The sequence below is a fragment of the Mustela erminea genome, chromosome 1 (genome assembly GCF_009829155.1).
Source record: "Mustela erminea isolate mMusErm1 chromosome 1, mMusErm1.Pri, whole genome shotgun sequence".
Taxonomy (NCBI): Eukaryota; Metazoa; Chordata; class Mammalia; order Carnivora; family Mustelidae; genus Mustela; species Mustela erminea.
The window spans coordinates 127,459,987-127,487,304 of NC_045614.1; the positions used below are offsets into that span (position 1 = coordinate 127,459,987).

General features: G+C 38.8%; 1 pseudogene; it reads left to right on the plus strand.

Annotated features, from left to right (window-relative positions):
* Positions 1-433: 433 nt before the first annotated feature.
* Positions 434-27,318, plus strand: LOC116590750 (annotated as a pseudogene).

Below are 27,318 nucleotides of genomic sequence, written 5' to 3' on the forward strand. Positions count from 1 at the left end.
GAGGGAAATGTAGAACTGTGATGTAATTATGACAAGATTTCAGCCTGTTTTCTGGAGAACTTTGGAGTTGCAATGGCCATGAGAGTTGTCCCAAATTGTGGCAAGGGGACTGGTTCTTTATATCCAACATCAGCCAGTCATCGAATGACGACTCTAGGAAGGGAACATTGTCTTGGGTAAGGGGCCGCATTCGGCTGATAGCAATTCCCAATACAAGAAGGACTGAATAATTAGTACCGAAGTGGGAAAATATGTGCAGCACATCACAGCATCTATAGAGACCACCCTTAGTATTGCTCAGATCTGGCATCTTGATTCTGTTCAAGATGAACTGTTGCCCCTTTCAGTGTAGAGATGATCCAGTATTGTCATTCCTTCCTGATGCTGATGGACATGTTTTACTGGAGAAACTGAGAAGAAGAATGTTCGCACAATGAACTACAGCTGCTCTTGCCACAGCTGGCATTGGGACTGCACTGACAGTAATCATCTCCCACCTCTATCACCTCTTCGAGCTCCTTCGGCTAGTACATCTGCTGGTCTGTGTGACTTATCTTGTGAGAATGACCCAGACCATCTCAGGCCTCGTCTCAGAGGTCAGATCTCATGGTCACTATGTCTTTCTCAGTCTCTGCTATTTAACTTCTTTCACCATCAAAGTTGGCAAGGGTTGTCAAGAGACACCCAGGTGGATCACATGAGTACCAAACTTATTCTTCTTTGCCCTTTTTGTGTGACCGCAACTCTCTTTCTCTTCCTGATAATGAGGGTTAGTTATCCCTGCTGACGAAGTCTTTTCTTACCTTCCCACTGGTCTCTTGACATGACAAGCCCAAAGTGACTAGGCACCAGCGGTTCCCTAGTGAAAGCACTTCCCTGTGGGAAGCAGGGCCTCTAAACTTACAGGTATGGAAAACACAAATTTTCCCAAGTCACTTGTAGTCATGGTCATGGGGCCACTCCTATTTCTACTCCTTTCATCCTGGACTCAGGTATTCTATGTATTGAAGACAGAGCACCATAGAATGATCATTGATTTAGGCTACATATTGCATGAATGAGGATGGTGTTCCATCCTCTCAGTGTAGATCTCCAAGCTCACCCCTTAACACACCCTTTCATCATTCTATCACACCAGCTAGGTGGTGCAGTATGTGATATGACCAGTGGATCTTGTGGTCTTGAGGCCAGTACCATACTTCCTTGGCTGTAGAGGGTCCCTTTGTCCAATGGGATGTATGGGATCCAGCGTTGGTGGTGAAACTCTGTATACCCTCAGCTAATGGTGCTGGTAGAGGTCTTTGAGACAAAAAGGCAAATCCACACTTAGAATATTTATTGATTCTGCTCAAGATGAATAGTTGTCCCTTTCAATGTAGAGAAGATCCAGTATTGTCAACTTCCTGCCAAAATTGAAACACAGTACATAGAGAGAACTTGGTATTGGTCTCCATTGGTGGCAGTTCGGATGTTTGGCAGTGGCAGTCACCTTCAGTGAAGGAGAGCTCTTGCTTTGGGTCCCATGCAGAACCTCCATTCTTCCCATCAGCTATTTCATTCATAAATCTATTGTGCAAAAACTGGGGCTGCCACTGATAGGAGGGGTGATGTTAACCGACTGAATCATTCTTTCTACTGTGTTGTTTAGGACCCCTACTGGGGCAAATGTCTTCCAAGTGATATTATGTGATACAAAGACCTTCATATTTCATGACTGCTCATGCTAATCTATCCCTGATCCTACACCTTCCTGTTCCTGACTTGCTAAACTTTCTCTGTCAGGTTCCAGAATAACTAATCAATTAGTTGCAAGGTTGTATACATTCTAATAGGACTACTTAAGTTTTCATACAAAGGGGTGATCTGGTGACCAAAGTAACCAGGTTCACTGCCCAGAGCTTTTCTCAGTAGGAGAATTTCCTGTTACCACTCTTTTTCAGTATTTCCCATTAGTGAAGCACTAGTATAGTTGTAGTTCATTTTTGACATATAGAAACAGCTTGAGCCAATCCATCCATGAACCAACCTCAGCAATTTCCCTCCTCCCTCACTGGGTTGGAAAGGATGTCCCTCCTCCCAACATTTGATCATAGATATGAGTTAAAGAAGAGATGCTTGTACAAGTGTTGGATACCACGGGGGAGTTGGGGTACATGCTTATGTTTTCTTGTGCCTTTTGGTTTTGTCATTACAACCCTAGATGTTCCAGTTCCATCTTATAATAAATTGCTACTATAACCATCCAAACATATGACTTGGTGAGTCTAAAAGAACCAGTTTGCGCTAGGCAGTTCTGATCACCTGGTCAATTTATATACTTTGACCAGGTATCTACTATAGCCTAATAGCATTCCAGGAGCTAGTGTCCAAGAAGTATGCAATTCTCATTTACAAATGGCATTGCTTTGCATCAGAACATCAAGGATCTACCTTATGATATTCCCATTGGGGTTTGCATAAAATTCATATAGCATCTCTACCTTCAACAAATACCTCTCATACCATAGGGTCTGCAGCATTACGCGGTCCAAAAACCAGGGCCACTTGCATCAAAACTTGTACCTTCTATGGAACCATTTCCTGTTCTGGATTTATTCAAAGAGGTCAAACTTTTGTGTATCCTGGTATTTGAATCAGAGCAGTATTCCCAAATGTAGAATATGCTATCTCCATAACCCAAGAGGCCTACAATGCATTTTGTTTCCTTCTTAGTGGTGAGAGGTAGTAGATCCAGTAATTTATCCTTTATTTTGGAAGGGAAGTTCTGACATGTCCAATATCACTGCATATCAAAATATTTTTTTTCTTTTTTTAGGATTTATTTATTTATTTGGGGGGCGGAGAGAATGGGGGGTGGGACAGAAAGAGAGGGAGAAAGAATCTCAAGCAGACTCCCTACCCAGAGTGGAGCCCAACACAGGGCTCGATCTCACCACCCTCAGATCATGACCTGAGCCAAAATCAAGAATTGGATGCTTAACCATCTGAGACACCCAGGCACCCCTCAAAATCTTCACTAATATGTATAGCAGACCTCTGAATCTTCGTTAGGTTTATCTCTAACTTGGAATGCATGTGGCTCATCAAGATGTCCAACATATTTACCATTTATTGCTCATTCTGTGTAAAGAACATGACATTATCACTATGTGGGACCAATATGATTTTCTGTAGATTATCTATATGGTTCAGACCCTTTGGGCAATCCTCTGATGAGAGTGGGAGAGTTAACACAGCCCTGAGTACAAGACTATATGTATATACCATTGTCTGCTCAAGTGAATGTGAACCATTCCTGATCTTCCTTTGTGATATGATTAGAAAAGAATGCATTTACCTTATCAGTGGCCATACTCAATACACCTAAGGCTTTATTAATCTGCACTAGCAAAAATACCATAGATGACATAGCAACTACAAGTGGGGTTACTATTTAGTAGAGTTTCTTATAGTCTATTGTCATGCTTTAGGATTCATGTTTTAGGATCCATGCTTTGCCCAGTTTCTGAACCTGAGCCCACACCATTCACTCGGAAAAAGGTGAAAAACAAACTTTTTGATAACTGTTAAATATACTCTCAGCTGCCTCATCAACCTTGGTGCTCTTTATAATAATCATTCTCACTTTGCTTCTGTTATAATTTTGGTTCCTATCATCTCCATTATTATCAGGGAGTACAGTTCTATACAAGTATCCCTTCCCATCAACATGACCTATAGAGGACAGCCACTAGTGAGCTTCTCAGCAGTGCTGATTCCCCTCTGACCTGTACATTCCTTATCATGTTGGGAAATAGTGTCCTCTGGTCTTCCCACAAAATAGCTTGCCCATTTCCCCTGGCCTTTTTTATTTCTTCTTCCTTATCTGCCATAATAACCTGGTAAATATACCTCACTTAGCATGGACACTATCAAAAAATAAGTCATCTTAGCAGCATATTACTTCCATTCCCCAGGGTTGTGTGCCAGGGTGGTAAGTCCTGTGTAATGGCAAAATATTCCCATGTTAATAAACTGTGGCTTATCCAACTTTGTATTCCACCTTCCTTAATCTAGCATCCTCAGGATCCCATCTTGTACCTATGGGTCCATGTTGGTTAGGTCCTGCCATGCATTTAAAATAGACTGTTTCCTCCCTTAGCATACCCAGCTCTTCCTGGTTGGATAATATTGAGGCTCAGCTTTAGTTGTTGGCATACCAGGAGGTAGATCTTGAGAGGGGATGGCTTGTCCTACAAGGTAAAGGCATCTGCATCATTTTCAGGCAAGGTAGAAGTATTAAACCTGAACATGGCAGGTGGGGGTTGAGATGATGTTGGGATCTAAAGTGCTTAAATTCATCAACTCTGATATCCCTATCTCAAGTCTTAGCATCCCACTACTTCCCATCAAGGGTCCTGACCTTGGCATTGCAGACCATCCATGTTTGAAAATTGAATCTTTTTTGGAGCTTTGTTACTTTTATAATAAAGTCTGAGGCCTGATCCTCACCTTCCCTGTCTTCTGGCTGCAGGAGCTGACAATCTTTTTATATGTTGCTAGGAAGACCCATTTATTTCCATACTTATTTAAGTGGTGAACAATCCTGGTGAGTCTTTTCTTTCTTTTCTTCCTTGGTCATGTCAATCTCTTGCTCATATCAATAGCCATATCATTCGATAGTCTTTATAATTACTTTTTCCTCAGTACTTTTTAAATACATTTTATTATATTGTGTTCTATCAGTATCTGCATTATTATCTATTATAACAAATTATTTAAGCATAACAAATTGCTCTCCATCTTTAGTGGCTAAGAACAACAATAAACATTTATTATCTCCCACAGTTTCTTTGGGTCTTGAGATCAGGAATGGTTTCGCTGGGTGATCTCTGGCTTAGGGTTGTCATGAAGTTCAATTGCATGTTAGCCAGGTCTGCACTCTGGTTAAAGTTTGACTGGAGCTGTGATATACACTTCCACATGGCTGGAAAATTATTGCTAGCTATTGGGGTTAGGCTGAAGGGTGCCTCTATAGAACTGCTTGGGTATCCTCAGACATGGTAGCTGACTTCCCTCAGGAAGAGTGGGTTTGAGATACAAGGTGGAAGCTTCAGTACACTAGTAACCTAGCCTCAGAAGTCACACACCATCACAACAGCAGTGTTCTATTAGGCATAGGGTTGCCTTGATTCAGTGTAAGAGGGAATTGCATAAGGACATGGATAACAAGAGTTGAGGATCATTCGGGCCCATCTTACAGGCTGCCTATCACAACAACACCTTATTTAAGTTTAATAAGAGGGGATATTTTAACAATTGCATGACTACTGCAAGTCCAGGATCATTGATGTTCTGCTTATTATCCTTGAGGAGGTCTTCAAAGCCAATTAGACAGCAGTGATCTAGTAGCAAAATTGTATTTTTGAATCTGGATAGATGATAAATAGATGTCTGCCTATCATCTCTCTCCCTCTCTCTCTTCCTTCAGAATTTGACTACTTTCACCACCTCTTTTTCTCTTGTCAAAGCTACCACACTATCCTAATATAGTCCACAGTGACCTCCTGATCTGAACTCCAGCTACCTCTCCATGCTCCTCTCTGAACATGCTTCTCCTGACCCACTCCCTCTCTTGCATAAATGTCACCTTAACAGACAATCATATCTTCTCATCTCCTCATAAATATTCTCTATCTCCTCATTGCAAGAGGAAATATATTTTCTCCTCTATATTTTCTTTTATAAAATCGTCCCCATCTGACATTCATTAGACATGCCTTTATTTGTGTGCTATCCGTTCTTCTTCCACATGAGTTTAAAGTTAAGGTTTGTTTTATTCTGTTCTTATCCTCAGTGCCCCAAACTGTGCCTGATGTACAGTGGGCACCCGGAACACATTTTGCAAACAAATGAATGGATTGACAGAAGATCTATCAACTGACAACATCTTAGTGTTATCAGACGCTGCTTCGATGACCTTTCTTAGACACATTTACGGGTTCTCATTGAACCGATGTGAGAAGTCGTATAACTCTGTTCTGCTCAGAATTGTCTTCTCTGAGTTAAATTTGGCTTGAATTTAAGACAAAAGGCAACATTCTGTTCTCTAAGCGGCCTGATTTCCTTTTGCATTAACATCCACTTTGGAGCACCTATTGTGCGTGAACTTTGCTCTTGCTGAGTCTATTGTTCAACTTGCACCAACATCGAATCCCCTGGAAAAAAAACAAAAGAGATTAAAAGGGATATCATATCACCCCATTTTCCATGGTTTCTTTTCAACTTTTGGCATCTGGATTCTCACGTATTCCCCCGACCAATCTGATGTGCGGACCGTCAGGCACCTTGTTCTCTCCAGGATCTCCCTCCCACCCAGCCTTGCCCTTCTTCCTTGGCTTAAACCCTGGTCGTTAGGGGAAATGGAGAGAGGCAAGGTCACCAAAATTAACTTACTTCTAGTAAACTTCTTTGGTAGAATTGTTCAGTGTGTGATACATGAGAATCTTAGACTTCCCATTGATTTGAAATGTTTAAGTTGTCCCAGTTCAAATAATATTTACCTATTTAGACATAAATGTCTGTAATGGCAAATCCACAAAGTTCTGTCAACCTGTGCTTCAGCCTTTATCCAAAGTCTTTTTCTGGTGTCTTATGCAACATCTAGGATTTTCTGTCGGAGATTAGTGGCTAGGAGAGAAAGCACTACTATTTCATAGGTTAACGTCAGAAAAAAAATTTTTTTCCCAAGCCAAACTCTATCCAGCTTTACTAAAGATACGTTTGATAAATAATATGATATTAGCATGACATTTCAGCAGGGCTTGGGCAGACAGTCATTAACAGTATAAAACAATTTTCCAACTCCATTCTTCAGTGGACTACCAAAATCAGAAAGCCACTCTAAATCCCAGTGAAGTCCCATGTGATGCTCTGAACAGAGAAAGTTCAGAGTGACGGTTGACAGTTCACATTTAACATGTTGTTTAACAGCTTTTCATAAACTGACCCTGACTTTCAGGAAATGAAAAGAAACTGGCAGAATTACCAATCTGAAGACACAAACTAACAAAGACATCCCTTAATAAGGTATGTCATCTCCACAGTGACACTGTAAAGTCCAGGTTGCTTAACATACTGGAAACCATTTTGGGGGGTCAGGGTCCCACCAGGTTTCAAGTTGAATGGATTCAAGTCTATGCTGAAGGCAGAGAGGGAGAAGAAGACATAAAAGGTAAATTTTAGGGATGCCTGGGTCGCTCAATCGTTAAGTGTCTGCCTTGGGCTCAGCTCATGATCCCAGGCTTCTGGGATCAAGCCCTGCATCAGGCTCCTTGCTCGACGGGGAGCCTGCTCTCCCCTCTCCCACTTCCCCTGCTTGTGTTCCCTCTCTGGCTGTCTGTCTCTCTCTCTGTCAAATAAATAAATAATATCTTTATAAATAAATAAATAAATAAATGATTTTTTTTTTTTTTCAGTTTTCCCACACTACAAAGCATTTGTGCCAGTGTGGTTGACATGTCAAAGTCCATGAATCCCTCTTTCTGATAACGAAGAGGAAGTTTCTCTAAATTAGAAGGGAAAGGTGTTTTTCCCCAACTAGCTTTCGGAATATTCTACTAGAGACCTCTGTCCTTCCCCCAAAGCAACAATGAACATAGCTTAAAATGAACATAGCTTAAAAATAAAAGTAAAACACAATTCGGCATTCTTATAAACCTGAAAAAAAAATATAGTATTTCAAACTTTACGGTCACCAGAAATGCACAGTTATCAAAAACGTGCACACTCCACTTGGCATCTCTTGCCCGTTCAGCTTCCGATGCCTGGTCTGTTTTGGCATCTCCGTTTTCTGCAGGGTTATTCCCATCCTTGCCAGCATCGGCTTTCCCCTTTTCCCTTTAGGTAACTTCAATCCCTTTTTTGCAGTGGTCTCTTAAGGCTGGGGCTCTGGCCTTGGGAGGAGCAGGTTTAGCAGATAACCCTGCAGATCTCTGCAGCTCATCCTTCACCTTGGCTCTACCTGTCACGTCCTTCGCCTCAACCATTCTCTGGGGTGTGGTGGCTGCAGCAGGCGGGATGGATTTTGGGATGCAGCAGTGGGGGTCTTGGTTGGTCTGGGGGGGTCTTTCTTGTCTCTTCTTCACACCGCTCCAACTTCAGAAGTTTCGAAATCTTACAAAATTTGGCCAGGTTTGGGTAAACACTTCAGTGTTTTCCTTCTTTGTCTATTTTTGTGTATTTATATTACTGGAATGTAAACTCCATGAACATAACCCACATAAAATTTTTTTTTCTTCTTCAGTGAAGAAATAACCTAACACTTTTAGAAACATGCTCTTGATTTTAGAAGTTTTCACAAAGTGTCCTGCTTTCCCTCATCATCGTCATGGATTTTAAGAAGCATGAAGTTTTCATCTCTGAAAATGTAAGACAATGAGAATTTCACATCTTCAGAATGCCTGGTATGAGATTTAGGCTTACCATTAATTAATACCCTCCATAAGTGTTTATTGAGTTATAGTGAATGTCAAGCATTGCCTGGACAGTATTAGCAAGTGTCCTCACTGCTCTGATACAATAAGGGACAGCCAGACATTGCACTAGTGAATTCAGCTAAGTTGAAAGTTACAAAAGAGCAGTAACGGTGTGCAGTTCAGCATTTAGGGTGACCGCTCTGAAGACATAATATTTAATTTCAAATGTGAAGGCTGAGTTGAAGTTATCTAGACTCAGAGTGGTATAACCACGTGTTCCTGGTATGGGAAGTAGCAAATTCAAAAATCTTGAAGGGATAGAAAACTTGGTATATTTCCATTTTCTAAAAGTAAACTATATAACTGGAGCTCTGAGAGTGAGTAAAGTAGTATATAATGAGGCTAGAGAGATTAACAAGATCCAGACTATGTAGATTCTTGAAGGCTAATTGATTTTGAACTTGGAGCCTGACAAGTCTTGCTTTGAACATGGGACTCCATGATCAGAATTGGTTGGGAAAATTGCTCCAGCTGCAGGGTGGAAAATGGGGTTAATATGACTTTGGGAGACAAGTAGGGAGACATTTGGCATATTTTAGGTAAGAGACCATGGTGACTTGGACGAAGGCGGCATGAATAGTCTCTGAACAATGGGTTATTTGGGAAAGAGAATTGCCAGAACCTGTTGATGGATTATATTTGGGAGTTGAAAGAAAAGGTGTCGTCATGAGTGGCTGAATGACTAAATGGTGGACATACATAGTAAGATGAGAACACAAGGCTAGATAAAAGGGAGGGTGGTCAGTCATCTACTCTTTGTGATCCAAGAATGCACACAAATTTCCCTCCCAAATCTGGTGGGGTACTTATGTTGAAGTTTATAAAAGGAAAACCTAAAATTTGGAAAGATTTTATAGGTAAACTTCCAAATGTACATATTCTATAGACGTGTAAGGGGATGATTATTTAGTCTCTGTTCCACTTCTAACAGGAGGAAGATCACCATCATGCTCTAGAAATACTGCTGATTATCCACACTCCCTTCTAAAAGAATTCGCTGCCTGTCCCAGCACTTTGCTAAAAGCTTTGGCTATACTGGTAACTGGTAGAACTAACCCATTTAACACAACAAATTGGATTAGGTTTGAAAAACTGGGCTCAAGAGGCTCTAACAAAATCTTCTTCTTCTTCTTCTTCTTATTTTTTTTTTAAAGATTATCTTTTTGTTTATTTGAAAGAGAGAGACAGAGAGAGTGAGTGCATTGGTGGGGGATAGCGGGGGTGGGGGTAGGAAGGGGCAGAGGGAGAATGAAAAGTCACATGGAGCTCAATCCCAGATTCCTGGGATCATGACCTGAGCTGAAGGGAGACACTTAACCGATTGAGCCACCCAGGCGCCCCAAGGCTCCAACAAAATCTTCTTGGAAGAATTTGAACTATAAGACCCCAAAATGGCAGGGATGCTGTTAGATCCGAGAATGCTGAGGGAACATTGAGATGGTCATAGAGAAGATGTTGTGGCAAGCCAGGGCTGTAAGCAAGTTGAAATGATGGAGTCACAAAACCCAGAAATTTCAAGGATCAATCCATTCTGTACAGAAAAGAATGTAGGGAATTTAAAGACAGAAAGTGGGAAGAGACTGTGTGGTTCTGGAAAGAAAGAGGTCGAGAGACAGAGGAAATATCTGACATTATTTTGGTTTCCAGGAAGACTAATAGCATTGTCTGGAGTTGAGTTCTATCCGGGTCTCCTTATTCATTTTTCTTACGAGAAACTACTTTTTAACAAATATGCTACAGGGGAATTTTGTTCATTGCAACTATTTGATGCCTGTCTCAGATACTCTCATAAAGAAGTTCTCATTTTTAACAGATCCAGTGGAAACAATTCTTTTTTCTACACATTGAGCTGTATCTTTCTTCCTACAACTTCTGTGGTTTCTGGGAGCTATGCTGAGCGAGTCTAATCACTCCCTAAAACCCAGAGACCTTATTGGGACCCTGACCCCTCAAAATGTCAAAATATCAGGCAATCTGGACTTTACAGTGTCACCATGGAGATGGCATCCCTCAAAAGAGTTTCTTTTTTAACTTGTGGATCTTCAGATTGGTAATTCTGCCAGTTCCATCTCATTTCCTGAAAGTCAGGGTCAGTTTGTAAAAAGTTGTTAAACAACACGTTAAATGTGAACTGTCAACCGTCACTCTAAACTTTCCCTGCTCAGAGCATCACATGAAGACTTCATTGGGTTTTAGATGGTGCCTCCTCCTCTCCACGTCTTCTTCTTACAAAATGTTCACAGTTACTCTAACTGTTCCTAGTACGATTTGATTTTCAGACCTCTCCCCTATTCTGCCATGCTCATCTGAATACCTTATGATTTGCCAATACTTTTAGAGTAAGGGACCCAGAATTAAACAGAATACGTCATGTATGACTGCACGAGCTCAGAGAAGAATAAGGCTATCACTAGCCATTGTAACTTTGCAGTTAACTAAATCCCCTTTTGGAAAATTTCTGGATTTGAGTTTTGTTTCTTGTTTTGTTTTGTTTTGTTGTGTTGTGTTGGGTTTAATCCAAAGTAAGTCTCTAGAAAAAATACCAGGAGAAAGTAATTCCTTGGGGTTAAGACATTGTTGATTGGTAAAATAAAAGTACCTTTGGATGTCCTCTGACAGGTAATGACATTTAGTTGTCACCAGCTACTCAGACCTTAGATTTTGTCATTGAGGTGAGTCAGTTGATACCTCCCTAACAAATGAAATGTTCTACATTTTGAGAGAAAAGAGGGTTCCTGAGCCAGAATCCATGCAGCCATTCGTGGAAGTTAGAGGGGGATGAAACTGCTCAGTCAGTTGAAATGCTGGGCAGACTGGATGAATTTGGAAGAGGGATAATATGAGGAAGGACAGTAAAAGAGAGGTGGAAATATACAGAAAAACAGTTCAGTGAAGAGTAGCAGGTCATTGCTGACAAGGCACTCTCTAGGGTTACTTTGAGATAGCCAGCTGCCTTCTTAAGATTAGTCCAGGGAGTGGAGAGTAAAGGGAATGACACTTTTGTACTTCTGGTCACGAGTGGCTGCTGTTAATGAAAGATTCTTAAAAATCTTTAAAATTCTAGTCGTTGGTTATGGATCTGTTGGTCTCTGCAGCCAGGCCTCACAAACCGGTATGCCACCTTCAGTGCTATCAGACTATGATACTTTCCCACCTGATCCCCACAGCTCCTTATGAAGGAGTCAGTGATCGATTGTTAAATTTCATTTTCTTTGTGTGTGTGTGTGAAACTAAGAAGCAAATGTGAGAAGCTTTTTTTTTCTACAGTTATAGATGACTGCCGGGGCAGAGCCGAGAAATAGACACCCCTCTTGCATGCATAGTTCAATTTCCAGCCATGCCGAGCCCTGCCAATTGCAAACCGATCCGGTGTGTGCTGGCAATCTGTAGTAAGCAGGCAGTAAGCGATCGTGTGCCACGCTTTCTACAGAGAGGCATTAACATCCGCATCTGGCAAACGTTGCCTCTTCCAGTAGGATGGCTGAAGCTAAAGGAAACACAGGGTTTGCTCACTATCTTTCTGGGTCAGATTGGCTTCAGGGGAGAAGGGCTTTGTTAAAATAAGAAACGAAAGTATACCTCCTCAGGTCTGTCTTAAACCTTCTCATGTCTGTCTTAGAGACACTTTCTGGAGCTGTAGGTTTCATGTAGCTTTCATAAGGTTACAATGCTTAATCTCAGTAGGGTTATCAGTTCTGTCATGTATTATAAACCCTCCAATCAAGGCAGTGGGAAACAGTGCTTCTATTTAATACCCGGAGAAATGGTGGAAGTCAGCGATTGATACCAACACAATGATGGGAAAAAGTGTCCAGAGGTGCTACTCACATAATCTCATTTTACAACATCTTGAAAATTCAATAGAAAGGACGCCACTAACAATACCATTACACACTACTGATTATTGTTCTCAAATGTTCCTAAACCCCTAAAAGCATAACTTAACAATAAAAATGCTCTATAAATACATCCCAACAATGTACGTAACTGTATTTTTTCCTTTAAAAACAAAAGCACAAGTGTTAGTCACAAGTCATATAATTTCACTTAAGTAATTTCTTGGCTAAAAGTGCACTATCATTTTCTAAACATTATAAAATTATAAATGAACAAGCTAGTACTTGACATTGGAGAGTATTTCCAAATAATTTAGAAAAGATGGAGAATATTGCACATTGGGTTAATTACCTATTTAATATGCAATCTTTATTGGAAGACATACTTTGTTTATCATGAGCCCTACATTATTTACAAAGGCGTTTGGGGAAAAAAACAAAACTTACTTGTGAAAAGCATTTACAGTTTTCAAATTTCCTGCTTAAATGTGTCAATAATTCTTGGTTTTATCTTTTGCCATTAAGGCTTTTGGAATAAGTATATTTTTCAAATGAGTTAAAATTGTAGGAAGTTACTACTATATCCTGTCCAAGAAACAAAAAACAAAACAAACAAACAGTTGAGAGCCATACATGCAAAATATGCTCCAGCTCTTGAAAAAAGATTTCAAACCGGCTTAGAAAAATATATTTTATGCTTCCTGTTTGTGCTCACACCATGGAACGAGGAGGGATACACACCAGTCTATGTTATTAAGAAAAAAACACTGATATTATTTCCCTAAAAATATCATATTATTTCATTCCACAATGGAAAGACCTAACAATATTGTTTTAGAAATGAATATTTTTGACTTAGCAAATTAAAATTAAGCTACTAAATTAAAGTTACTAAAATATCTAACAATGCTAGTGTTTAAATTTCAATTTAAATTATTTTAATACTATTAGTAACACTAAATTATTAAGTTAGGAGTATTCTTAAAATGATTTTTAAAACCAATGTGGAAGTCCATGTCCTTTCAAATAATTAATATTTATATCAATACTCATTTTCAAAGTATCATGGAACCCTTAAAATTTGCTAACTTAAAAAATATAATGCAGGGGCGCCTGGGTGGCTCAGTCATTAAGTGTCTGCCTTTGGCTCGGGTCGTGATCCCAGGGTCCTGGGATCAAACCCCACATCAGGCTCTCTGCTCAGTGGGGATCCTGCTTCCTCCCCTCTCTCTGCCTGCCTCTCTGCCTACTTGTGATCTCTGTCTGCCAAATAATAAATAAAATCTTTAAAAAATATATATATAATGCAAATTAAAATTTAATAGCAATTTTAAAATAAAATCTGCATATTTTTAATAATGTTTTAATATATTTTATGTTATTATTATTAATTTCTGTCATTGAGAAATCTGGTGTGTTATTAAACTATATGTAGAATATTTTTTCATAACTGGACTATCAGGACGGATTTCTAAAACATGTTTTCTACTAAGAATCAGTAATACTACCACCTTACATTTTATTTAAACACTTTTGAAAATGATTATTTTCGGTCATATTTCTAGATGGTAATTTTATGTATTCAGTCAGATTTGTTTACAGTTTTTATCAACAACACTTATTGGAGAATGCAAGAAGCATCAGAAGAGAAGTTTTAACTCTCTCAAACATAGTAAAATGATCAAACGTTTGGAATAGAAGCAAATTGTAAAAATGTGTCTTAACTGAGACGCTTTGCCCTAAGGAACCAAGCCTTTGTGTTTGATGATTCTTCCATAAACCTGAGTTTATTTTAAAAAATCGATCCTTTTAATGTAAGAAAGTCGATGGAGAAAGAATTCTACTTACAAGTTTTTCCACTAGACATTATAAAACTCCATCACAGCACCTCACATTTTTGGCATCTGCAGTTGAACCCCACAGCTGAACGTTGCCAGATCTTATTTTGAAAAACTGTGTTGTGTCTATAGGATGCAAATCATCTGAATGAAAATTCAAGTCAAATGGAAAGCCAGCGTGGTCCTAGATGCTCTGTTTGAGGTGAACAGTGAGAAGATCAGAACTTCACTGGCACATGAAGAAATTTATAGAAAGAAAAGACCAGGAAAAGAGAGGAGAGAAGGAAAGGCAAGAGTAGAAAGAGAAAGCAAAGAGAGCTAGGTTTGATCCAGAAAGATTCCATGACATGCTTCTTTATATCGGTCCACGCAAATAGCATGCCGTCCCCTTCCTGGTAGCTCGTCTGCAACTTATATAGACTCTATGTGAGCACCCTTGTTGGAAATATTTGACAGGTGATCAATTTCTCAATTTCTTATTTTTTCTTTAGATAGAAAACAGTATTTTAATGCTTTGCTCTTTGCTGAAGAAATTAAGACTGTTACATATCAATAAAGAATGCTTTTCTAAATTAAGTGTTTGTATAATTTAAAAAGATACTAGATTAAAACTTTTATTAACTTGAAAAATATGGTTGGGGAAACTTTTTAGAGAGCTCTATCATCCTTGATGACTCTTAATTACATAAAGGCTGGAGAATTTTTTTGTTTCCACATACAATTCTTACAATGCAAAATTATTCTTTACTCTTTATTTATATTTATAAATGCTATCTGAATCTAAACTCTCATTTTATTATTGGTTTACATTAAAAGTCGAATGAACTACGTATTCACCTTACTGAACAACTAAGTTCATCTGAAAAGTAAAAGCGATAGAGAACTCTATTTATATAAATAGGAGGCGTATGTGAAATTCGGTCTCGTATGTGCTTTATCTTTCTCAGGACAATGGTTCAAAATCAGCACTGTGACCAGCAGGAGAAGAGGAGAATTACAAACTAAGGAATTCTAAATAATTCATGGATGTGCATGGAAATCATGTTTCAAAACTCAAGTCCGAAGCAGCTGCTGGGGAATTTTTTTTTTTTATTTAAGTCCCAGTCAACAACAGTCATATTATTTCAGGTTAGCTCACACCATTGTGTGCATTTACAATGCAACATTTGTATGTTTCCATTAGTTTGGGAAAGAAAATTTAGAAGACTCAAAACACACAAACAGCAAATATAAAGAATCCTTTCTAGTTCTCCCAGACAGTATGACGCAGTAGTAAGAAACACCATTCTGCTTGCAAAATCTATCTAAAACATGATTCTGTATTTTCAAAAGTAAATCCAAACCTTCCACATCTTTAAGGCGAGTAAGTCCCCCTTTCACAAAACAAATGTAAAAATAAGACAAGTTATTGTTCCTGTGTTTGTCCCCATTGTTTATTTCACAAATGCCCCTTATCTTGACATAGGTTTAGGATAAGGGTCATTGGCGACCCTCGGCAATAATGGAAAAACCACTCATTATCCAGGTAGGTCATTCACAATTCTAAGACTGAACAATGATGTAGAAGAAAATTACTTCTTTTTCATAATATCTAAATTAGAAGAGTGAATGTAACAATGGAAAAAGGAAAGTAATCAGAACCGTTAGAGGATTTAAAAAAGTGTTTGAGGATAAACACTGAAATAAAACAGGATATTCTTTTAGATCTCATTTGGAAAGAAGACAACTGATAACCGTGTAAGTAGAACCATTCATCCTCAATTTATTTAGATTGGTTTTCCTCCAGCCCCTTTTTCATGGCAAGAACTCATATTCTAGCTCCCTCGACTCACATAAAGATAATATTTATAAACATATTTACTGGATCTAGGTATAGGTGAATATAAATTACCCTAATATCTCAAATAAAACCATGGATCATAGTGACATAAATGCTTTAGAGAAATAACTCTGTAGTATCATAAGTTAAACAATACGTTCATGAAAGTAAGTTTCATGTTAATATTTTAATATGCTAAATATTTTCATTAAATGAAGGTATTGTTGACCCTCTAGTTAACTGGGGAAAAACAAACACTGTTCATCTTTAACTTTCAGGAAAGAACTAGCTTCTTTTCTCATATAACTCAATGAAAAATTTCCGATTTATATGTTAATCTCTCTCTTCCTACCAGAGTATATGTTTGACCCTATTGAAATCACGAGGTTATAAATAGTATATTTTGAGGCTTTGGAAAGATATTGAGCAGATTAGAATAATTTATATGGTTGAATGTTAAAGTGAATTACAGTATTTTAAGAAGTAACTATTTTTAATCAAGATTTTGTTTTATTTCTAATCAGGATTTAGCTCGATTTCTTAATTCACATTGCTAGCTAAATCTCCGATTTTGGTCTCGTTTTATCCTGAACTATGTTCACTCACAAGATTGCAAATATGCAGAGTCAGAACTCTTTAAATACACACCTGAAGTTGCAATTTTCTTTTCTTTTTTTTTTCTTTTTAATCACCACAGGTATTGTTTTCCGCTCTTCCTTGTTACTAGCTCTGATACCCCCAAAGAATCTCTGTGCAGTTGATCTAAATCAAAGCCAAACATTTCACCCGGTCTGTGACTTCCATTAATCAAATCTCCCATAAAATTACAATTTAAAACAATGCCAACTGCCCCCCTCCAAGTTGTAGGTCACAGACAAAAGCCACGATGTAACACGTGACTTGGCAATAGAAGCATGGTGGGTTGGGGGATGTGGATTTGATGCCGGGGTCATTGAGCACTTCGCATGTCTATTTTGACCATCCTGTTACTGACTGGCTCAGCATTAACTAGCCTATTCAGACAATGTGTGCATGACACCGAGAAACAACCTGTACATCTTTTTTTTTTTTTTTCCCTTTTTACCATGTCAGGCTTTCTGACCTTCCGTATTTCTCAGTCCTGTGGGTTCTCTCTCAGCTGCATCTCAGGCAGTTTATGGAGAGAGGGTGCCGCGAATGAGATCTACAGAAGCTGCCCTGTGGGTTTACTCTCACATGAAAAACTGACTTCCATTTTGCACATGGGCCAGGAAGATCCAGGAGGTTTCATCTCCTCAACTAGCTTTCATCTCTCTGCAGCAGCGGCCAGATGAGCTCTGCGGTGAGCTCTCATGCAGGATCGGAGAGAAAGTGTGCTCTGATCAAACTGGAGATGTCCACTCGGGAGTGCAAAACTAGAAAAGTCTGCCTTCCAGACACCGACGTGGAGATGGGCAAATGACCAGCTAGGCTCTGCCAAAAGTCAGAAAATGATTTTGCATTGTTTAGATGCTAATTTCAATGTATCTCTGGCTGGATCTGAGAAAAGTAAATATGTAAAAAAAAAAAAAAAAGACTATACATAAAAATACATACATAAATTTTAAAAAGAATGCTAACTTTTTTATTAGCACTTTTTAAAAATTGTCTGACAATGGCTGACAACTGTAGGTTGGACTCCACTCTCCATGGTGAGCAACATTCTGAGCTTACAGGGTTCCACAGACAGAACAGCAGGAACATTAAAAAAAAAAAAAAAAAAGGGTTACTTGGTCAAACATTTGATTTCAAAAAGAATCACTTTTTAGGTGACACCCGGGTGGCTCAGTCAGTTGAGCATCTGCCTTTGGCTCAGGTCATAACCCCACGGTCCAAGTGTCAAGTCCCAGGTCAGGCTCCTTGCTCAGCAGGGAGCCTGCTTCTTTCTCTCTCTCCCTCTGCTGCTCCCCCTGCTTGTGCTCTCTTTCTGACAAATAAATGAATAAAATATTTAAAAATAAACAAATAAAAATCTTAAAAAATAATCACCTATTGGTCTAAAACAAATGTGAAAGCATTTCAAGGAAACATTTACATATTCAGAAAATTAGTTATGATTGGGTCCTTTATTGAGTGACATTGAAGACTTTTTCAACTTTGGTTTTCTTTCTGGTTGGGGTTCAAGTAGGGGGAACTATAGCTACTCCCACATTCTTTGAAGCAGACTTACCTATTTTCTTTTCTGAAGACGTAAGAAATCATTCAATTATTCTGATTATATTTATGGTTAGAAAGATTTCTTTCTATTCCAGGTCTTAAACCGTTGTGTGTCTTTTTACTTGGAGATATGACTAATGAATAGCCATTATATATTTTTTCCTAATTTCTGTTTTCTAATTGTGTTCATGAAGCAAAGAGAGGAAAGGCCCTTCTTTCCCCTAAAGAAAGTTGTAAATTTTGAAGTATGTTTTTGTAAGCTCTCTCACATGTCTACAGTCACTATTTCTCATCAATAGCATATGTACAGATACAACAGCCACAAATGTGTCTGATTATTGGGCCATCAATTTCACTCTTACCAAATAAAGTAGTTTGACTTTATTATTTACATGATTCTTAAAATATGTAGGCCACTGACCACACAAATAAACATGTGCTTTTGGATCAGTTGAAAGCCTGGTGTTTATGAACAGGGCTCTTTGTATTTTTAACAATATCTGGCACATTCAAGCAAAACTCTTTACTGAAACATGGAGCCTGGATATTTGTGTGCTTCGTGATCTGTGTTGGGCAGGGGCCCCAACCTCTGCTCTGTAGGCAGACAAGAGTACGAAAATCTGTTATTGCAGTTTGACGTTTTCTTTGCATGATTAGGTCAGTTGGTAAGTCTCCACTTTGCAGTTCTTAGAAGCCCCGATTTCCTGTTACAGCGCAATGTGGTTCTGATTACAGCCTTACTGAAGCCCAGACGTTGTACCTGTGTTTTGTAAGCCGTTCTAACTCTCATTTTCCATGTTAACAAGAGCAACTTATCGACCCTTCATTCTTCTCCTTTGCCTGCAATGATTGGGGAGATTGAGAATCCAAGGGGTTGTAGTCAGAAAACTGAAGACACAGTGATACCCACATTCCAAGTTCTGGTACACTGTTCTTTTTTTTTTTTTTTTTAAGTTATCACTTTCTTTTTTCTTTTTCTTTTTTTTTAAAATTTTCTGTATTTATTTGACAGAGAGAGATCACAAGTAGGCAGAGAGGCAGGCAGAAAGAGAGGGGGAAGCAGGCTCCCCACTGAGCAGAGAGCCTGATGTGGGGCTTGATTCCAGGGCCCTGAGATCATGACCTGAGCCCAAGGCAGTGGCTTAACCCGCTGAGCCACCCAGGTGCCCCGCTGGTATGATGTTCTTATCTGGAGAAGAGAGCTGGAATGAACTCAAGGCAAAAGTGTTTTTTCTAGTGTAGAGCCGTGGTTCCTCTGTTTTGTGCTCTAATGCTGTCACCGCAATTTCATTTGGTGAGACAACATGATTATCTTTCAAACAAACACTTTCAAAGACCATAGAAGCCTCCAGTCCTTCCCAATATTGCATGATGAATCTGGTCCATGGCACTTTCTTTGCTCACCTGACTCACATAGCTCCTGACATAAGCTTGCATGAGCCCGTACGCTGACATAGACAGCTTCCCAACTCATCTTCTGCCTTTCATTCTCGCTCCCCTATCTTCCCTTCCTCACAGAGTAGCCTGAATTTTCTTTCAGAAATGAATGTAAATAAGATTATTTCTCTCTCCTGCTAGAATCTTCCAGTGACTTCTCACTGTACTCGGATCGACTTCCACACTCCCTTCTGTGACATCAAAAGCCTGACATGATCCCGGCTGCATAATTTTCCTGACCTTGACTCCTACCACTGTCCTTCTCTTTGTGTGCTGCATTCTATGTGCAATAGCTTCCTTCCTAATCCTACCTCGAGGCATGGATGGGCTGTTCTCCCTTCTCGGAAGACTGTTTTCCTCCCTTATTGCAAAACGGACTCCTTCTCATTCAACCTTCAGGTCTCAGTTGACCCACGATGTCACTTAACTCAGAACTCTTCCTGGGCCTCTTGATCTACAGAATTCTCTGAGGGATTCTCTTTCAACCATCCATTTTATTTCCTGTATAGCACTCACTACTCTTCAACATTATCTAGTTATTTCACTGACTTACTAGTTTATTTTTTGTCTTCCTCTACTGGGATGTGCACTTCAGAAGAATAGGGACTTCATCTTATTCTTGGTGGGCCATTGCCTGGCATGGCAAGCCACTCGATATCCTTGTTGTTGGGCAGATAGATGAAAGACCAGTTACTTAGTATATCTAAGGCCACTAACCAGAAAGTGTTCAGGACGGATTTCAGAGTCTTAATTTACTACAACTAACTTAGAGTCCAGTAATTTTCATTCCTTTGTTTCTACAATTGTCTTAATTCTTGCCGTGGTCTTATAGTCACTTAGTTTCCATTACCTTATATTCATAAATTTCTAGGAGCACCCAACCCATGCTGGGTACTTCATGAATGTTAAAACGAGAATCTGACATTTTATTTTAATTAATTTGAGCAGTCTCATACTGCCATAGAATTTCTTAACTCTACTAAAAAAAGCCATTTTCTAAGCATAAAGAGGGTAAGATTAGTAACAACATTCCCTTGGTTTAATGTCAACACTGTACATCACCACAATTCCTGAAATGTGAAGGCTAAGCAAGCTGAAAGATAAAAATAATACTTGGAGCTTTTATATGAACATCTTTCAAAGAGTTCTTGCCTATTACTGTATCTGCTTACATAGAATTTCTTCAAGGAAGTGTTCTTGCATCTCCTTTTTCAGACAGGATTAATGTTCGGTGACTCACGCAGAGCCCCGGTGAGCCAGTGATAAAGGAAGTACCTGTGTTTCTAATCTCCCCCGCCCCCTGCCCTTCCCTTCTCTACCTTCCTGCCCATGTGCCCTTTGAATGTTTTTTGCTATTTGGTTCCCTTTGGATTTTTTTAAAGTTCAACTTTATTTTCTTCTTTTCAACATATGATTTCAAAACATCCACAAACAAAATCCCCGGGAATGGAAAGAGAGTTGTATTCGGGGAATAGGAAAGAGGGGGGACGGGGAGACATTGCGGTGAGAATCAGGAAATCTCAGAACTTCTAGAAACCTCTTCAGCAAAGAGAGCAAAGGCCAGGACACGGTGAGGTCATTCCGTTTCAAAAGTAGCCAGAAGGAAGACTGGAAATGACTAGTGCATATACTCATCATTTATGGCAATGCTTTCCCTGGGTGGCAACCGGAAGACCAATGCCTTGTTTCTAAGCCATCCCATGAGCCACACCACTGGGGATCTTTAAAAGCTCCGGCTACCAAACGCAATTTGATTGGCTGCTGAAGATTTACTTTCAGACGTGATGGATAAAACAGAGGCTCTTAACTTCCCTTTTCTGGTTTAATATCTCCATGACACAACTTTTTTTCTTTTTCTAGGAAGGATAAAATGCCTTTTTAAGGGGAGGTGGAGTTGTAACTGACCAACAAGGGTGGCAACCACGCCTCTTTGGATTTCACCAACGAAAACCATAAAGTACAACAAGTGGGCAATTACCTTAGAGTGATTCAGACCATTGGTGGTAAGCCGGAGCAGGGGCTCTGACTGGCTTTCCCTTGTACCCACCACCACAGCCTAACTCTCAATTCCAAGTTCAGGCAGGGAGAAAAATGACAAAACATTTTGGAATGCTAATTTTCAAAGACATCTTATGGACTATTTTTTCCCCCCCGCATCTGGAAAGCTTCGGTGGTGAGAGGAAGATGGGCTTCAAATGGCTGAGGAAATGCTATAGAGGAAAAAAAGCAAGGAATCGGGGAAAAAAATTCTTCTAAGCTAAGGAAATAAAAAGGGAGAAAAAAAAGAAAAGGGGGGGGGAAAAACAAACAAACATACAGGGTTGTGGGGCTTAGAGAGCGCAGGGGTTACTCCTAGATCCTCTGTGCCCTTTGGGCCAATGCACTGAGCCTCTGTGAGCCAGTTTGCCATCTTTTGAGGATAATATTTATTTTGCGGTTTGTTTAGAGGTCTTATCTAGTACTAGGTTCATGGGAGATATTCAATAGCTGATAATTTTGAAAGTCATGAAGGTCATTTGAACAGGGTCAAAAATCAAGAATGACTAGTAGCTTAAAGTAGGAAACAGTATTCTTTTCCAGGTGCACAGTAATGGGAAAGTTATTACTACATAGGAGACCTTCAGCGAAACAGAAGCTCTATTTAGAAAAAAGCCCTCTTGAAAGATATCTCATTATATCAATTGTAGGTTAAATATGGGTCTGAAAAATCAATAATGAGAACACGATCGCTTAAAATATCTAGAAGAAAATGATTTGGCTGTCAGCTTATTGGTGGTTCATGGGAAAAAGGAGTGAGAAAGATTCTTTTTCTCCTCCTAAAAGCAAGGTCATTTATGTTATGAAGTCAATCATTTGAATGCTTTTTTTAAAAAAGATCCTTTATTTTAACCCAGTTATATTAGCAGTATAGAAACACACCCTGCATATTCTTTGGTATTTTATTGTTACATATTTTTCTTTCCTATTATTAAGATAATGGAGATAATCACAGATCATATTTTCTTTTTTTTTTTTTTTTTTTTTAAAGATTTTATTTATTTATTTGTCAGAGAGAGAGCGAGCAGGAGCGAGCACAGACAGACAGAGTGGAAGGCAGAGTCAGAGGGAGAAGCAGGCTCCCTGCGGAGCAAGGAGCCCGATGTGGGACTCGATCCCAGGACGCTGGGATCATGACCTGAGCCGAAGGCAGCTGCTTAACCAACTGAGCCACCCACCCAGGCGTCCCACAGATCATATTTTCTTAAGCTGTGTTTTCATTGCAACTTGCTATTTGAAGAGTAAACTTCAAACTTCTTACAAATTCACCAAACCAATGTCTAAATTTTTCTAAGGATTTTTTCCCCCAATATAGTAGTAGCTTTTTGTGTTTTTTAACTGATTTTATAAGTAACGTGCAGACTCCATTGGAAGTTCTACTGAAGAAAGAAAAAATCATCTGTGAGCCCATTACTCAGAGATAATTGTTTTTTGGTGGTTATCATCCAGACATTGTGTAGTCATTTCCAGTTTGTTCTGAAATGAAATAATGTTATGATGTTTTGAATCTCATTTTAACTTAAAATAAACTATAGTCTTTCAATACCAATAAGTTATTTGCATTATTTTTAATGATTTACATAATAGTTCATTTGTATGGATATACTCTAATTTATTTAACAACTTCTCCTTTTGTAACAATTTAAGATTTTATTCCATCCCCCCCCCTGTTTTTTTACTGTTAAAACCTATACGTGTATTTGATTTTTTTCCATTGGATTAATTCTAACAGTGAAGTTGCTCCGTCAAAGAAATTCATGTTTAAAAATATTCTTACGTATATTTTCAAACTGCTTCATCAAAGTTGTTTCTAGTGTTTACAAGTGGCTTTTCTCTCGTGTGAACACTGGACATTATTATTCTTCTTAATCTGTGCTTATCTAGTAATAGGAAAGTGCTCCATTTAAATTTTCATTTCTTTGTTTACTGTTAAGCATGAATAATTTTTTCATATGTTTATTGGCTGAGATTCTGCCTTTGTGAATTGCCTATTCATGCTCTTTGCCTGTTTTTCTACTGGCCATTAATCTTTTTTTCAGACTGATTTTTAATAGCATCTTACATATTGGGGTTATTGCTGGTCATTTTGTAAATTAATGATTTTTAAATTCATTTAAAAAATTCACGGCATCTGAAATTTCAAGTAAAAAATGGGTTTGTGTGGAGAATGAGGGGTAGAGGGCACACAAAGAAATAGAATGGGCCTTTAGGAAAGATCCAAGGTATCCAAAATAGTATTTGAAATAGTAGCTAAATTACAACATGAGAGAGTTAGGTTACACATAAAAATGTATTTCCTAATAGTTAACAGTTTAAGGTGTTGACCATGTTCTAGAACAGGATGCCAAGATCTTCTTCTGTGGGACCTTGCAAATGGGTTTCATACCTGTCTGTCTGGCTTGCATAATGCAAAAGGATGGGCCAGATGACTGCTCAAGATGTCCAAAGTATTTATTTTCTTTTATTTTCAGATATAAACTTGAGATTCATAAAAGACCTAATTCAAGGTTCTTTTTAGTTAATTTACTAATGCTGTGTATAGTGTCCTTCCTAAAAAAAATGAGAGACTCTAGGTTGTATTTTGAAGCTTAAGAACACATAAAAGCAGCTCTGTGTTCCACGTCTTCTTAATACATAAGGAATGACTATGAGTCATCTTCCTAAGCTTTAATTTCTTACTGCTCTCTTGTGGCCATTCAAATGAACTGTCCAGATTTTTTTTTTCCTTAACAGATCCTATAAGGTTAATAAAAATGTTTTTTATCAAGCAGAGTCATCAAAGTTTGTTTGTGTAACAAATTTAGTGTCTCTGACACTTGAACACTGAGGTCGCAAAATAATTCTTCATTTTATTACCAAATACTGAGATGGGGTTGCAGAATAAGAAAGGCCTGAAAATTTCTTTTTATTTTAGTGAAACCAACCACGTTGTGATTCATCTATGAAATCATCAAAAGGCCAGAAATTGAAATAGTTCTGGCCATTCTGAAGGTAAAATAATGCAATTCCCAGCTCCTTCCCTTCCTGTGGCTTGGGAATATCAGGAAGGTCTAGGTTCAGTCATTATAATACAAAACAGTCTTTTTTAGGAACAAAAATAGCTCACAGCTGGCTACACGTTGGAGCACAAATAAGATATAGCTAAGCACTAACATTATTCTGTTACATTTTGGCCATGTAATACTGCCCAGGAGTAGACAGGGCGCAGGAATGGCAGTATCAGCAATCTTGAGAAGACAAGATGAATTGAAATACTTTATTCATCCAGGCATCCGTCAGCAAGTTTTGATGTTGCCTGACAAACCTCTACTTCATTTGTCTTTGATTCCTGTGACCACATCTCTTCAAACATGGCAGGTTCCTAAGTGAGATTAGGTGCTACTCTGCCATAATAAGCATGTATATATATAGGCATACCTCATTTTATTGCTCTTCACAGATACTGTAGTTTTGGTTTTTGTTTTTTACAGATTGAAGATTTGTGACAACCCCTCATCCAGTCGGTCTTTGGGTGGCATTTTCCCCACAGCAGTTGCTTACTTTGTGTCTCTGTCATATTTTGGTTATCTTCCAATGTTTCCAACTTTTCCATTATTATATTTGTTATGGTGATACATGATCAGTGATCTTTAATATTATTATTGTAAATGTTTTGAGGTGCCATGAACTGCGCCCATACAGAATAGCAAAGTTAATTCATAAATACTGTGTGCGTTCTGACTGCTCCACCAACTGGCCATTTCCCTGTCTCCCTTTGCTCAGATTTCCCTAGTCCCTGAAACACAGCAATATTGAAATTAGATCAGTTAATAACCCTACAGTGGCCTCTAAGTGTTCAAGTGAAAGGAAAAGTCACATGTCTCTCACTTTAAGTCAAAAGTTATAAATGATTGAGCTAGTGAGAAAGGCATGTTGAAAGCCAAGACAGCCTAAAAGCTAGGCACTTGCATTAAACAGTCAAGTTGTGAATACAAAGGAAAAGTTCTTAAAGGAAATTGTGCAATGGACACAAAAAAGATTGGAAAACAAAATAGCATTATTGCTGGGGCAGAGAAAGTTTGAGTGGTCTGGACAGAAGATCCAACCAGCCACAATGTTCCTGATCCAGAGCAAGGCCTTAACTCTCTTCAGTTCTGTGAAGGCTGAGAGAGGAGAGGAAGTTGCAGAAGGAAAGGTGGTAGCTAGCAGAGACTGGTTCATGAGTTTGGAGGAAAGAAGTCACCTCTGTGACATAAAAGTGCAGGGGGAAGCAGCAGGTGTTAATATAGAAACTACAGCAAATTATCCAGAAGATCTAGCTCAGATAATTCATGAAGGTGGCCACACTAAACAGCAGACTTCAGTGTAGATGAAACAACCTTATATTGGAAGAAGATGCCATCTAGAACTTTCATAGCTACAGAGGAGAAGTCCACACCTGGCTTTAAAGCTTCAAAGCTAACTTTGAAAGTCAGCCAGCTGACTCTCTTGCTAAGGGCTAATATTGCTGGTGACTTTCAGCTGAAGCTAATGTTCATTTCCCATTTTGAAAATCCTAAGGCTCTTAAGAATCAAGCAAAATCTACTCTGCCTGTGTTCTATAAATGGAACCTCAAAACTTAGATGAGAGCACATCTCTTTACAACATGATTTACTAAATACTTTAAGCTCACTGTTGACACCTACCATACACGGGGAAAAAAAAGTTTCCTTTCAAAATATTACCACTCATTGATAATGTACCTGGTCATCTAAGAGCTCTGATGGAGATGTTCAATTAGATTAATCTTATTTTCATGCCTGGTAACACAATATCCATTCTATAGTCCATGTACCAAGGATTAATTTTGACGTCCAGCATTTATTATTTAGCGAGTACATTTCACAAGGCTATAGCTGTCATAGCTAGTTGATACCTTTGTTGGGTCTGGGCAAAGTAAATTGAAAACCTTCTAGAAAGGATTCACCATTCTAGATGCCATTAAGAATTTTTGTGCTTTATGGAAAGAGGTCAGATTATCGACACAAATAGGAGTTTGGGAGAAGTTGATTTTTTTTTAAGATTTGTTTATTTATTTATTGAGAGAGAGAAAGAGAGAGCAAGCGCACACGAGCATGAGTCAGGGGAGGGGCAGAGGGAGAGAATCTTCAAGCAGACTCCCCATTGAGAACAGCCCAATGCGGATCTCAAGCTCATGACCCTGAGATTATGCCCTGAGCCAGAATCAAGATTCAGGTGTTTAACCAACTGAGCCACCCAGGAAACCCATGAAAGAAGTTCAATCTAACTCTCATGGATGACTTGGAGGGATACACAACTTCTGTGGAGGAAGTACCTGCAGATGTGCTGAAAATAGCCAGGTAGAGTTAGAAGTGGAGTCTGAACATGGGACTGAACTGCTGCAAGTTCATGATAAAATCTGAATGGATGAGGAGTTGCTTCTTATGGATGAGCAAAGAAAGGGATTTCTTGAGACAGAAGCTACTCCTGGTGACGATGCTGTGAAGATTATAGAAATGACAGCAAACTATTTAGAATATTGCATAACCTTATTTGAAAAACAGTGGCAGGGTTTGAGAGGATTGACTTTAATTTTGGAAGTTCTACTATGGGTAAACTATCAAACAGCATCACATGCTACAGAGAAATTGTTCTTGAAAGGAAGAATCAATTGATGTAG